Source organism: Kogia breviceps, chromosome 2 (genome assembly GCF_026419965.1).
Source record: "Kogia breviceps isolate mKogBre1 chromosome 2, mKogBre1 haplotype 1, whole genome shotgun sequence".
Lineage (NCBI taxonomy): Eukaryota > Metazoa > Chordata > Mammalia > Artiodactyla > Physeteridae > Kogia > Kogia breviceps.
Genome location: NC_081311.1, coordinates 19,755,387 through 19,769,069, shown reverse-complemented (window position 1 = coordinate 19,769,069; position 13,683 = coordinate 19,755,387).

Genomic DNA, 13,683 nt, shown 5'->3' with positions numbered 1-13,683 from the left:
ACTCAGCCACCGACACTCCCTCCTGGGAGAACAAGCACCTTAGTCCTGAAGAGGGAATCTGGGTAGGGCACCCAGTATCCACAATAGGGAAGAAGGCATGCTTTCCCCATGGAACCCCTGTTTGTGGCACCTCTGATGCTGCCTCTCTTGCAGAAGATACGCATTTTAGAAACCATGAAACAATGTCACCTTCTCATCTTGTTTTCCTTGTGTTAAAAGCTAATGGAAAAATGTCTCAGCACTTCCTGCAGGTGTTTGTTTCGAATTGATTTCTGATATATGTATATACATATATATATATATATATATATATATATATATATAAAATGCTGTAGGAGAGCTTGCTTATGCTTAAGCATCTCAGGTACAAAGATTAAGCATTTCCATTGTTGAAGGATGCTCCAAAAATTTTTGGCACAATTGGTGATTATTTACTCTGGCACATCAAAAGCCAATAGGGCAAATTTTATAAAAAGAAAAACCATTAAGGTAAGTTTTTTTTTAAAGGAGTAATAAATGATATGTTCTGAAAATAGCCTCTTTGCAGGCAGAAACTGCATGATCAACTATTTATAAATAAGGGGTTTTTCAAATTAATTAATTTATTTTTGGCTGTTTTGGGTCTGCGTTGCTGCATGTGGGCTTTCTCTAGTTGCGGCAAGCAAGGGCTACTCTTTGTTGCGGTGCGCGGGCTTCTCATTGCTGTGACTTCTCTTACTGCAGAGCACAGGCTCTAGGCGCGTGGGCTTCAGTAGTTGTGGCACCTGGGCTCAGTAGTTGTGGCACACGGGCTTAGTTGCTCCACGGCATGTGGGATCTTCCCGGACCAGGGCTTGAACCCACATCCCCTGCATTGGCAGGTGGATTCTTAATGACTGTGCCACGAGGGAAGTCCCAATAAGTTTTTTAAACTTTCTATTTTTGCCTGATTTTGTCTTCTTTTGTATTCTGTGATACTGATGCCCTTCTTATTATTTTTTACCAGTTTCAGCTAAAAGAATCACTTTTCTCCCTTACAGTAGTTTGACTAATTCTACTCACTAAATGTCTTTTGGATGTATTTCCTCTTCTCCATCCCAGTGCTGCAGGCCAAGCTGTCAGTATTTCTCACCTAACCTGATACAGTAGCCGAAGAATGGGAATCCTTCCCTGAGATGCATCTTCCACACTTGGCTGCCAGATTGATCTTCTGGAAACACCAATCCAAGAATACCCACACCTACTTGTCAAAATCCCATTTGTTAGCCCACCATATAAGGCCATTAGTGATATGGCCACAACCTGCTTGTCAGCCTGAGCACTGACCATACTCTCCACGTATGAACCTACCCTGTTCTTTCATGCATTACTGCTTTGCCCCTAGTGTCTGTTCTACGTCACATGCCTTTCCCCGCTCTCCTGCTTGGAAGAATATCTTTAATAACCCAGTTCTGATGAGACTTTGGTGACTGCTCACCAGCTTTCATAGAGCTCCTTGTTTCCCATTTCTGCTCCTTTAGTGTTTTACATCTAGTAACAAACACCCTGGGCTATTGGGGTTTAGAATGGAGCTACTCTAGACATCATATCTAAGGGGCAGTGATTACATCTTGTTCTTCTTTGCATCGTCAATGTTTGGCAAGGTGTGCCTGGCACTAGTAGAATTCGGTCTCCTTGAGACACATGGAGTTTGCTATCAAAAGCAAACTTTTGACAGCAGTGAACATTATATTTGACTTTGGAGAATATCCTAAAGATTTCTTGTAATTAGCATTATAATATTTCTCTGACACATGGGCATATGATATCAGTTGCCTCATAAGGTTATTACTACAGTGACATATAAGGAGTTAATGTTTTGAAGCATTTTCTTGCTGGAGAGAATTTCTGATTGATCCTAATTAATGACATGTCTCTTTTCAGGCAGTTGAAAGTGATTTTTACATTCCTCTTTGCTGGTAAGTATATAGATAGGAAAAACATGACTGTAATTACTTGATTACGACCAATCAATGTATCTCTGGTTTATTTTTTTTCAGTGTTACTGACTAGGTGCCTAATTTGATACCTTCTCCACAGGCAGAGTGAATAGAACCAATTAACCTGACAGTGGAAGAACAAAACTCATGTAACTGAGACAAGAAAGTGACTACAACCTATAGATCTATGTGGCCATTCGTCTTACGGTTTATGAAGAGAAAAGTATTGAACACAGAGCCCATGTTTGTTTACTCTCATTTTTGCTGTGACTTGTAAAGTGCTCTGGGTTAAGTCACTTTCCTTTTTCTGTCCCATCTAAAAAAAATGATAACATACTTCTTGTATCCTCATAAGACAAACAAGTGGATGTGAATATAATAGCTGCTTCTAACAGTTTGTGAGCCCAGATTAAATGGTTGTGGGCTTTTTTTGGTTGTAATTGATGCTCTGTCATGTCTTACTCCATTTTTCTTTTGCATTGCTCTCAGATCTCTATTTTATGATCGAAGGAAGACATGCCAACTTGCTTGACTGGCAGGTAAAACAGCACACTGGACCTAGGATCTGTAGTTCTAGTGTGGATTCTGCCTCTTACTAGCTTTGAGACCTTCAGCAGGAAGACCTTAACTTTGGCCAGCCTCCATTTCCTTACCTGAGCCCTGAGATTCTGTGATTCTTAGTTTATAGGAGGTCAAGAAAGTTGACATATGATCTTCTCTGATTAATCCAGTCCATAGACAATTACTAAATATTACCCCCATCTCTCCTTCCTATGAGTTTATACTGAAGTATAGCAAGGCTACACCATCTAACCAAATTAGTCCTCTGATGGTAAGCTCTAGTAAGGCAGGGTTCGATGTATGAAATCCCATCTCATCTCCTGCCTCCCTGCCCCAACCCGAGCCAACTCCCAGATCTAGGCATTTGTTGTAGACTCGATTAATATATGTTGGCTAAAGGAGGAAGCTCAGGGACTCTACAGCTATCTATAAGAGTTGACTTCTTTTACCTTACAGAGAGGAGAAAGGTCATTTGGCAAGAATTTCCTTTGATAACTTCTTCCTCCAGCACATACACTTAAAAATAATTTGTGTTAATTCATCCTTGAAAAGATCGAAAAAATAGGACTATATTAAAATTCAAATCACGCATACAACCAAAAGCATCATTACAAAGTTAAAAACAAGCAACAGACCACAAGAAGGTATTTGCAAAAAGAAGCAGTAACCAGAATATTTTTAAAAATCCTTCATATCATTAAGTAAACAGACAAATAACCCAAGAGAAAAGTGAAAAGAATGGGGAAGAGGAGAAAGAAAAGAAGATATGAACAAACAATTTACAAAATGACACCAAATAGCCAATAGACATATGAAGAATACTCAAACTTATGAATAATAAGAGATATATCAACAAAAACTTATCAAATGGGATAAAATTTTGAATGAAAAAAAAAACCACTCATGCACAATTGATAGATATTGTTTTATCCACGTTGGAGAGCAAGTTGGCTTTATCTACCGAGGGGAGACGGACATCAACAGTTTAAAAATTAGATCTGTAGTATTTACATGGTGATAAGTTCCATGGAGAAAAACAAGGGAGAGTAAGGGGATGGGTAGTGCAAAAGGAGGGCATAGGTTGTATTCATTTTACAGCAAATAGTCAGGAAAGCCTCACTGAAAAATTGACTTTGGGTCAGATATTTGAAGGGAGTAAGAATTGTGAGCCATACAGACATCTGGTAGATCATTCCATGCAGAGGGAACAGCGAATGCAAAGAGTCTGAGGTGTGAGTGTTCCAGTTTGGGACATGTTGAGTTTGAAAGGTCTATTATACTTTCAAGTGGAAATGCCACAAAAGCAGTTGAATAGATAGATATATAGACAATACAGAGATAGATATCTCCCCTCACTAGAATGTAAGCTGCATGAGGGCAAGGCCTTGTCTGAGAAAAGAGCAGTGCTAGGGCAGGCCCTAGCACTGAGAAAAGAGCCTGGCATGGAATAGGTGTTCAACAAATATTTGTTAAGTGAACGTTGAAGCTACTTGAATAGAAGAGAGTGAGAAGAAAACATGGATGAGGAAGGAACACTAGCATTCACAAGCTGGGTGGTAGAACAAGAGTCTGTAAAATAGACCAAAGTCCCAGCAGCCAAAGGAAGGAAATCCAAGATAGAATAATGTCACAGAAGCCACAAGAAGAGTTTCCATAAAAAACGTGTCAAATATTGTGAAGATCAGGTGAGGTGAGAACTGCAGAGTGGCTCTCTGTTTTTGAGAAGTAGAAGAGCCTTGGTGACTTTGTATATGACAGTCATTTTAGTCATATTGTACATATTATGTGTATATGATATGTATGTATCTTATATGTATATAAAATAAATAAAGTAGACTTGGAGAGGAGCAGGTTTGCTGGAGGTGAGAGTGTGAGAGAGAGAGAGAGAGGAAATAAAGGGTTTAGTTTAATTGGGGCTAGGTTAAGTGTATGGTGTCTGTTAGAGATCAGCATGGAAATATAAAGTGGGTGCTTAAATTTGTTTAACAAATATTTATTGGGCACCTGGAATTCCAGGTCTGTTAACAGCAAGTAGTTTATATTGGATTAACCCTTTTGCAAATAATAATTATAAACTCTGGTGGGGGGGATTAAACTCTGGTGGGGGGGATTTAATGACTCTAAAGACATTAAAGAGTAACCAAACTAGAGAAGAGTTGATGCTTAGAAGGAGGGAATGGCACTAGATGAGTTTTCTGTTTGTTTTTAAAAATGATTTCTTCTGCCTGAGGGCAAGCTCCAGTCAACGCCATGCTGAGGCTTTTACAATGTGGACAGAAACCCACAGTTTTGGTGAATTGGTTTGAGGAATTAGAAGACAGAGTTTGAAGCTATCACAGCAACTGGAAAATGTTAGTGGTCATGGAGATATCCTAGAAAGGTGAAAACAACAGAAGAGAATCTCCAAATTCTGTGCACTAAGTTTTCCCAAACCTCTGGCTGATCTCTGAACAATACTCATATGAGGCAGACTTCAATCAGCCCAGCTAATGATGAAAGAACTGAATAGAAATTTCAATCCTTGCCCACCACAGAGGAGAAAAACATAGTCTAACCAAGTTAACTCTTTTCTTTGTGGGAGAGGGACTTAAAAAATTTTTTTATTGAAATATATTTGATTTACAATGTTGTGTTAGTTTCTGGTGTACAGAAAAGTGATTCAGTTATAAATATAAATATATTATTTTCCATCATGGTTTACTATAGGATATTGAATATAATTCCCTGTGCTATATAGTAGGAACTTGTTGTTTATCTGTTTTATATATAGTAGTTTGTATCTGCTGATCCCAAACTCCTAATTTATCCCTCCCCCACCCCCTTTACCCTTTGGTAACCATGAGTTTGTTTTCTATGTCTGTGCCATATGTTATCTTATGTGAGAGGAATGTAACAGAAACCATAGTGTCTCTACAATGTATCATTCACATTGTGCAAGCACAATCTAAAATTAGAGACAATCAAAGAAACATAAAAGTGGAACCATGTTCAAGAGAAAAGACAATCAATGATGCAGAAGTTGGGATTAGGAGACAATTATTTTAAACTAGCTATTTTAACTGTTCAAGGACATAAACAAAGATATACTCATAATGAATGAATAGACAGGAAACTTCGGCAGAGGAACAGAAACTATAAAAAAGAACCAAACTTTCTGGAGGTGAAAAATACAATATCTGAAATAAAAAGTCACTCATTAAGATTAACAGGTGGCTGGAAATGTTAGAAGAAAGAGTCAGTGAACTTGAAGATAGATCAAGAGAAGTGATCAAAAACTGAAGAGAGAAAAAAATGTTGAAAAAATTTAATAGAGCCTCAATGACCTCTGTGTCAATATCAAAAGTTCTAACATCGTTGTAATTGTCACCCCCAAAGAAGATGAGAGAGAAAATAATTCAGAAAAAAGTTTTTAGAAAATAGTGGCTAAATTTTTTCCAAATTTAATGAAAGACTTGAAATTACAGATTCAGGTAGCTTAGTAAATGCCAAGAAGAGTAAGTAATTTTAAAAAACAAACCATACATAATACTCAAACTGCTAAGAGCAAAAGATTCTTAAAAATACAGAGCACCTACTGTGTGCTTGGCCCTGGAATAAAATAATGCACAAGACAGTTGTAGTCTCTCTACACAGAGCCAATACATTTTTAACTGAGAAAACATTTTTAAGTATCAACTGACCATTAGCCAGATAAGCCACCGATCACCCACATGTCTAAAATGGAATTTATCTTCTTTTCTCCAGTGTTGCTTCATTTCTTATATTTCCTTTTTCAAGAAATGATGTCACCTGCCACATTCTCCTGAGGGAAGTCTGGAGTCCCTCTGGGCTCATCCTTTCCTTTCTTCTCTACCTCAGTGGGACACCAACTCCATTTATTATACCAAATCTCTTTCCCCCTCACAGCTGCTGTCTTAATTCAATCCCTTATCATTTAGAGCTTGGAAGCCTACTACATTGTCATCCTGCTCTTTCTTCTTTCAGCTGCCAGAATCATTATTTTAAGCCCCAATTCTTATCAGCCCAAGGAGAGAAACTTTGTACACATGCTTAGGTAAGGAGACCTGAGGGTACTGAGGCATATTGGGCTTATTTTCCCACCAAGAGGATAACTGGGGCTAAGTGTTTCACCTCCTTAGGTGATCACCTCTTTGTATGATTGCTAGCGCATGGGTAGACCAGCTGACTTAAACTAGGAGAGTGGTCTTTTTCAGTGAAACTGTTTTTGTACACTCCCCAGTTATACATGATTGACTACCCTTATTTACTTTTTAAATCACTTTTTGTGGAATAGTATTCATGCCCATCATTTATATTCCTTGGGTCTTTGCTTCTAACCTAGATTTAGTAGGCCCCCTTATGTCTATCTAGAATGGGTTTAAGCAATTCATTTGCCAAAACAAGGTCCAAATTTCTCCAAAATATTATCTTTTGCTTGTAATCACTTTCAGCTCATCAGCATTTTTGATTTCAGATCCACCACGAAGAGAAGACTATGGCATTGACACTAGGGAAATGGTTCTCTCTGAACTTAGAGACCAGCTCAAACTAGGAAAGATAGAACCTGCAGAAAGATTTGGCTCGCCCAGCTGAACAGGGGTGAGTCATCTTTAACTGTGTAGGGATGCCTCCTCTGCTGCCTCGCCCCTACTGGAGCTGCCCTCCTTCACGTTCCTGTTCTTGTTTCTGCTCCATCTTCCACCTCCCAACGTGGTTGGGTACAGGGCTGGGACCCGGTGAGCCAGCTCTTACCTCTGCCCTCACTGGCATATGCCAGTCCACCCCTCTGTGGCCTGGTGTTCCCTTTCTAGGAGCTCCCAGATGGTAACCATTCTCTGGTAAAGCTTATAGTATGACACCTACTCGAAAAGTATGCACATATTCTGTTTATTTCATTGCCGAAGCTAATTACCACATTAATACTTCCTGTAAATACCTCTCCTACCCAGAGTTCTCACCCTGAACCCATTGAATAATAACATAGGAAAGGCTCTTGAAACCTGGGAAGAGGAATATTCCTCAAAAGCATCCAGCCCAAGACACATATGGCAAGTCTGTTGCCAACTCTCTATTTCTGAGAAATTCCTTTAGCATGCAGGAGACCCCTTTATTTTTTATTTATTTATTTATTTTTATTATTATTTTTTTTTCTGTACGCGGGCCTCTCACTGCTGTGGCCTCTCCCGTCACGGAGCACAGGCTCCGGATGCGCAGGCTCAGCCGCCATGGCTCACGGGCCCAGCGCTCCGCGGCATGTTGGATCTTCGCGGACCGGGGCACGAACCCGTGTCCCCTGTATAGGCAGGCGGACTCTCAACCACTGAGCCACCAGGGAAGCCCCAGGAGACCCCTTTAGAGTTCACTAAAATGCAAGTTAGATGGCAGCAGAAGTAGTAACAACAAAAGTATAAAAAAGAAGGAAAATAAGTTGTTACAAACAGTGAGTAATGATAGCGTTTTTTTAAAAAATCAATATCTGTCCACATACTTCTATGCATGAGGTGCATCCATCAAAGTGAGTGGGCGATATTTGTCCAAGCCCAGCTGAGCAAGCCAGTGCAGCATGACTCACCTTCTGTGCTATCAGTAAACTGCCAAGCCTCTTGCCTGGAGTTAACAAATAAAAGAAACTCTACTCTGAATATGTCACTAGTTGAATCTTTAAATGTAATCCAATTACCAGTCAACTTACAAACTTTCTCCATATTCTTCAGGTTGTTTCTAACCTTCCTCCTAATCACTTCTGCAGCCTGGCTGGATTTTATTGAGTTTATCTTAGTTTGCTTTGAGAAGGGATTGAAATGTCTCCTTCTCTAAGAAGATCATTGTGTATCCACCACCCCCCCACCTCACAACAGGTTGGGTAGAGCAGAAAGATGATCTCATAGGGTTTTTCCACCCAATTATTCTGATTTTTTCAAACACAAATATATGAAAGCCCCAATCGTTGCCTCTTAAAATCCCCTTTGTGCTCAAAGAGGAAGCTTGGTGAATAGTTTCAGCAAAGTATCAGGAATATCAGATAGCACTGATTCACCCAGTTCTGGAAACAAACCTCAGTTTCTTCAATCATTGGTTCAAGATGAGAAAACTCTAAAAATGTGAAAACTTCCCTTTGTCATGTACTAATATGGCAAAAAAACAGAGATCAGCCTGTCCTCTGACAAACATGACACATGAATTTGACAAGTGTTCCATCTTGTTCCACCCCAGCTCATGCTGTGCCCTTCTGGCTACATTGCTCTCCATGTTCTCTGTTCGAGTCTTATTCATCTTTGGAGGTCCCACTCTCTCCCAGTAACCTTCCCCAATTTATTGGCTTAGAGGGAGTTTTCCTCCCCTAAACTCCTGTGGCACATATGTCAGAATGTCTTAATTGGCATTTAGTTGATTTCCAGGGTAGAGATTGTGCTGAGTTCTTATTCTCACACCTATGGGGTGCTGGTGCTTTACTTACAGCACTGGTGTGCAGTGTTGACTGGGCATCAGAATCACCTGTGCAGCTTTTAGGAATTACAAATGTCTGGGTCTCGCAACAGAGTCTCTGAATCAGACTCACTACTTAGGTGCTTCTGATTTACCCCTGGAATGAGAACTACCACTTTGCCATCATTGTAAGGATTACATGAGTTAATATGTGGACAGGCACTTTTTTTAAAAAAACTATAGACTTTCATTACAAATTATGACTTGAAGTGAATGCTGTGGCTGCTCCCTAGCCCCACCTTTAGCCCTTAGACCAGACTCCCTTCCTTTCGAACAGAACCTCTGTATGTTCAGAGGGCCACCCCTCCTCAACACAGTCCCCTTACTTCAGAGGAAGCCCACCCCATCCTCACTGTGTGGTGAGAGGCTGAACGGTCTGAGGCTAAGTCCATGGTTCAGGAATGGGTGTGTGACCCAATTCTGGCCATTGAGAAGCAAGAGGAATGCTAAAGACTTTGGGAAGGGTCTTCCTCTTTACTCTTTCTCCCTCTATTACCCTAGTTGTTACTGGCAGCCACCCTATGGTCTTTCTCTCTCCCTCCCCTCTCTCTCTTTTACAGAGGGGAGAAAAAAGTTTAGGGTGAAACTGTGAAAAATCCTGGATCCTTAATGGTGGGACAACAAACCTGAGTTGATCTAAACTTGGACTTCCACTTATGTGAAACAATAAATACCTAATTGTTTAAAATGCTTCTGTTACTTGTGGCTGAAATATCTTCCCAGGTATACTTGTTTTCATTCCTTCGATCCCAAGTATCACCTGGCACAATGCCCTCTTTAGTAAATGCTCAATAAGCTTTTGTTGAATGAATGAATGAATAAACACATATGAGTGCCTATATATGCCAAATACTGGAGATATAGTAACTGAACAAAGTCCCTGTCGTCATGGATCATTTTGTATTCTGGTGGCAATAAAACTGCATTTGTGGGTCAGGTTAGCAGCTTCTCTACAGAAACAAGCTGTATGTTTCCACTTTGTAAGGAGATGGGTTTAACCATTTTAGTTAGAAGAGGAACACTTGTGCCAAAGGGTCACTGCTCAGGAATTCACCTGACCACCAGAGTGACTTTCTTTTCTTGTCTTTTTAAATTAATTAATTAATTAATTTTTTATTTATTTTTGGTTGCACTGGGTCTTTGTTGCTGTGTGCAGGCTTTCTCTAGTCGCAGCGAGTGGGGGCTATTCTTTGTTTGCGGTGCACGGGCTTCTCATTGCGGTGGCTTCTCTTGTTGCAGAGCACGGGCTCTAGGTGCACAGGCTCAGTAGTTGTGGCTCACAGACTCTAGAGCACAGGCTCAGTAGTTGTGGCGCACTGGCTTAGTTGCTCTGCGGCATGTGGGATCTTCCTGGACCAGGGCTCGAACCCGTGTCCCCTGAATTGGCAGGCAGGTTCTTAACCACCGCACCACCAGTGATACCCCAGAGTGACTTTCTGAAGTTAAAGAAAAAGGAAATGACAAGTGGCATCATGAAGAATACTTTGTTCCCAAGTTTATGATTTAGAGGAAAAACTACAGTGCCCTTATCACTATATCTCAGCCTCAGAGCATAAGACAGGTAATTGCAGAGGACCAAATGGGGAGTAACTATCTGAAAGGGTTAGGAAAATGTAATTTTAATAAATGAATGGAATTTGGAGAAGGGAAACCAATGATCTACTGAGTGTCAATCTGTGAGTATGTGAAAGGTAACCACAAGAGGTAGCGATCGGCTCATCTCCGAATCTTCCCTCTGTGTGAATGCAGGCAAAGAGAGGATGTCTTCGCCTTAGAGATTGTCCAGTGCCAATTTAAACTGGGGATTGGCCTTCCTTAGAGATATTTAGGTATAGGATAGACTCTCGTTTAAGACCACCTTAGATGTATTCTTTGTGTATGTTATAGGATGACCTCATTCATTTTCTGGGGTAGTGAACACTGGTGAGGGTGTATGCAGCCATCACTGAAGATTAAGGAAGGAACCACCTGGTGAGGGAAATGACTGATGTGAAAGCAGACTTTGGGCAGCAACAGGCCTAATGATTCAGCTAGCTGGTCAGAAAACAAATTCAGAGGGATCATGTAGGAAGGAACAGTACAGCAAAATGAGTTGAGGGGCAAAATCAGAAAGATTAATGATGATGCAAAGCAAAGGTAAACACTCTAGACCTACGGAGATGAGGGCTTCGGGGAGCAGGTGTCATTGAAGCCTGACACCAGGGAAATAAGAGTCAAGGACATTGACGCTAAGGTTCTGAGGTCAGGTCTTAGTAATTAAACTCAGCACCAGCTCACAGACAGGAGACTGACAAAGCATAACCCCTGCCAGGGTAGACAGTGCCACATAGACCTTGTGAGATAAGCTATGGTCAGTGCTGAGTAAACGTTCAGTGGGTGAATGAGCTCACCAGTCTGTCCTGTAAGATGGCGGCAATCAAACAGTTCTTCATCCTTAAGCTCTAAAATTGTAGGTTCTTCTGGAACTGGCAAAAATTTCAGTTCTCTGAAACAAAAAGACCCTTGTAATGGACATCTTCTTTCCCCCCACAGCTTGCATCTCTTCCCCTGGTGATAGCATTGCAGTTTCCTTTGGGAGACCACTCCTCCTTGGCTCTCAGGTGATGCCAACTCCCAATCACACTCTCCCATCTAGGAGTGGGTGAGTGACTTGGTTTGACTAATTAGCATATTCCATCCCTCTAGACACAGTGATTGGTTCAGGGAAGGCAAGTGATCCAAGGTGGTTCAATGAAAGTCAATTCTGAGATTTTTGCTGGGACTCCTGGGAAGAGGCAGTTCTCTTTCTGCTGGGGCTCCTGAGCTGTACAATGTAGAATGTAAGCACAGAGCTGGCAGGAGCCACTTCATGGAGAGGACTTGCCTGCAAATGGAACCAATCCAGAGGCAAAGAGAGCTAAGGGGGAAGAGGGAGGGAGAGATTAAAAAACAATTATTCGGATGATATAATTTGAGTCTCTGGAACCAGCTGTGCCTGAAGACAGACCTAGCCTTTTCTGTTACAATTAAGACGTCCTGAATTGGGTTTCTGTTACTTGTAACTTATTATTTATCACTGAAATGATAAATAATGGAGACCATATTATGATAAATAACTTTGCTTCCCCATCTTTTCAGATGAGTTGATGAGATCCAGCCAGTCAACTTATGTTGTGCTTTCTATTGCCAAATACTGTTCTGAGCACTAGGGATACAGCCTTGAATAAAATAGAGTCCTTGCCCTCAAGAAATTTACCTTCTAGCAGGAGGACACAGCCATTAAACAAGTCAACAATAAATAAGAAAAGTTTAGGTATAGATAAGAGCTATCAAGAAGATTAAATAGGATTGTGAGTAGGAGAGGCCATTTTTAGTGAGGGTAACCAGGGAAGGTCTCTTGGAGGAGAAGGTGACATTTGAGCTGAAGTCATAATGTTAAGAAGAGACAGCTGTTCAAAGATTGGGGAAGAATGCTCCCAGCAGAAAGAAGAGCAAATATAAAGGCCCTCAGACAGGAACAACACTGACCTGTTTAGGGGATGGAAAGAAGGTGAGGGTGGCTGGAGTGTCCCGAGTGATGGGAAAGTGGAGGGAAGTGAGACTAAAAAGGGACTAGTTTGGGACAGACCCCTTGACCTTGTGAGAGTTTGGGTTTTATTCTGGATGCAATGGGCACTCACTGGAGTGTTATCAGGACCTGACTTACCTTTTAAAAACATTATTCTTATTGTTGGGTGAAGTTTGGACTAAAGGAAGACAAAAGGGAAGTAAGAAAGACCCATTAGGAGATAATGCAATGGTCCAGGCAAAAGATGATGGAGGGGCTGTGAACTAGGGTTGGAGCAGCAGAGATGGAAATGGAGAAAGGTAATTGTATTTAGGATACATTATGGAGGCAAAGCCAATAGGGTGTACAAATGGATTAGAAGTGAGTTATGAGGGAAAGAGATGATTCAATACGATGACTAAGTTTTAGCCTGAGTAGCTAGATGGATTATGGTGCCATTTACAAAAATGAGAAAGCCACGTTGGGGAGATTTGGGGTAGGAAAGGATCCATAGTTCTGTCTCAGCTGTGTGAGACATCCAAGTAGAGATGCCAAGTGAGCAGTTGGCTAGCCATATCTGGAGTTCAGGGGAGATGTTTAGGCTGGAGATGATAATGTGCAAGTCATAGACATATAGATAGACTAGATGAGTTCACCCAACTAAAGAAGAGAAGAGAGATGTTCAAAAACAGAGCCCTGGGCTCTGCACCATTCAGAGGAGGAGATAAGGAGCAAAGGAGAATGAAGAAAGGCCAGTGAAGTAAGAAGAAAACCAGACAAACACGATGTTACAGAAGCCTAGATAAATGTTTCAAGAACAAGACAGATGTCATCTAAGTTGAATGCTGCCCAGAGGTTGACTAAAATGAGGACAGAGCACCGACTGTTGGCTTTGGCAAGATGACCCTGTTAAGGGACCTTTCAGTGGAGGGATAAGGGTGAAAGCAATGAGAAGAAACCCAGAGGAAAACACCCAGGTGGTGCTTTAAGGCTTGCTGGCCAGTTCTAGACATGTGGAATGTACTGACTAGCCCTTGTTAGGGATAAGCTGTCTTCTTTTTTTTTCCAAGAGTCAAATTTTTTTAAAGTTTATTTTTAGTTTACATACAATGAAATGCACATAGCTTAAGTGATGACTTTCTTTTATTGTGG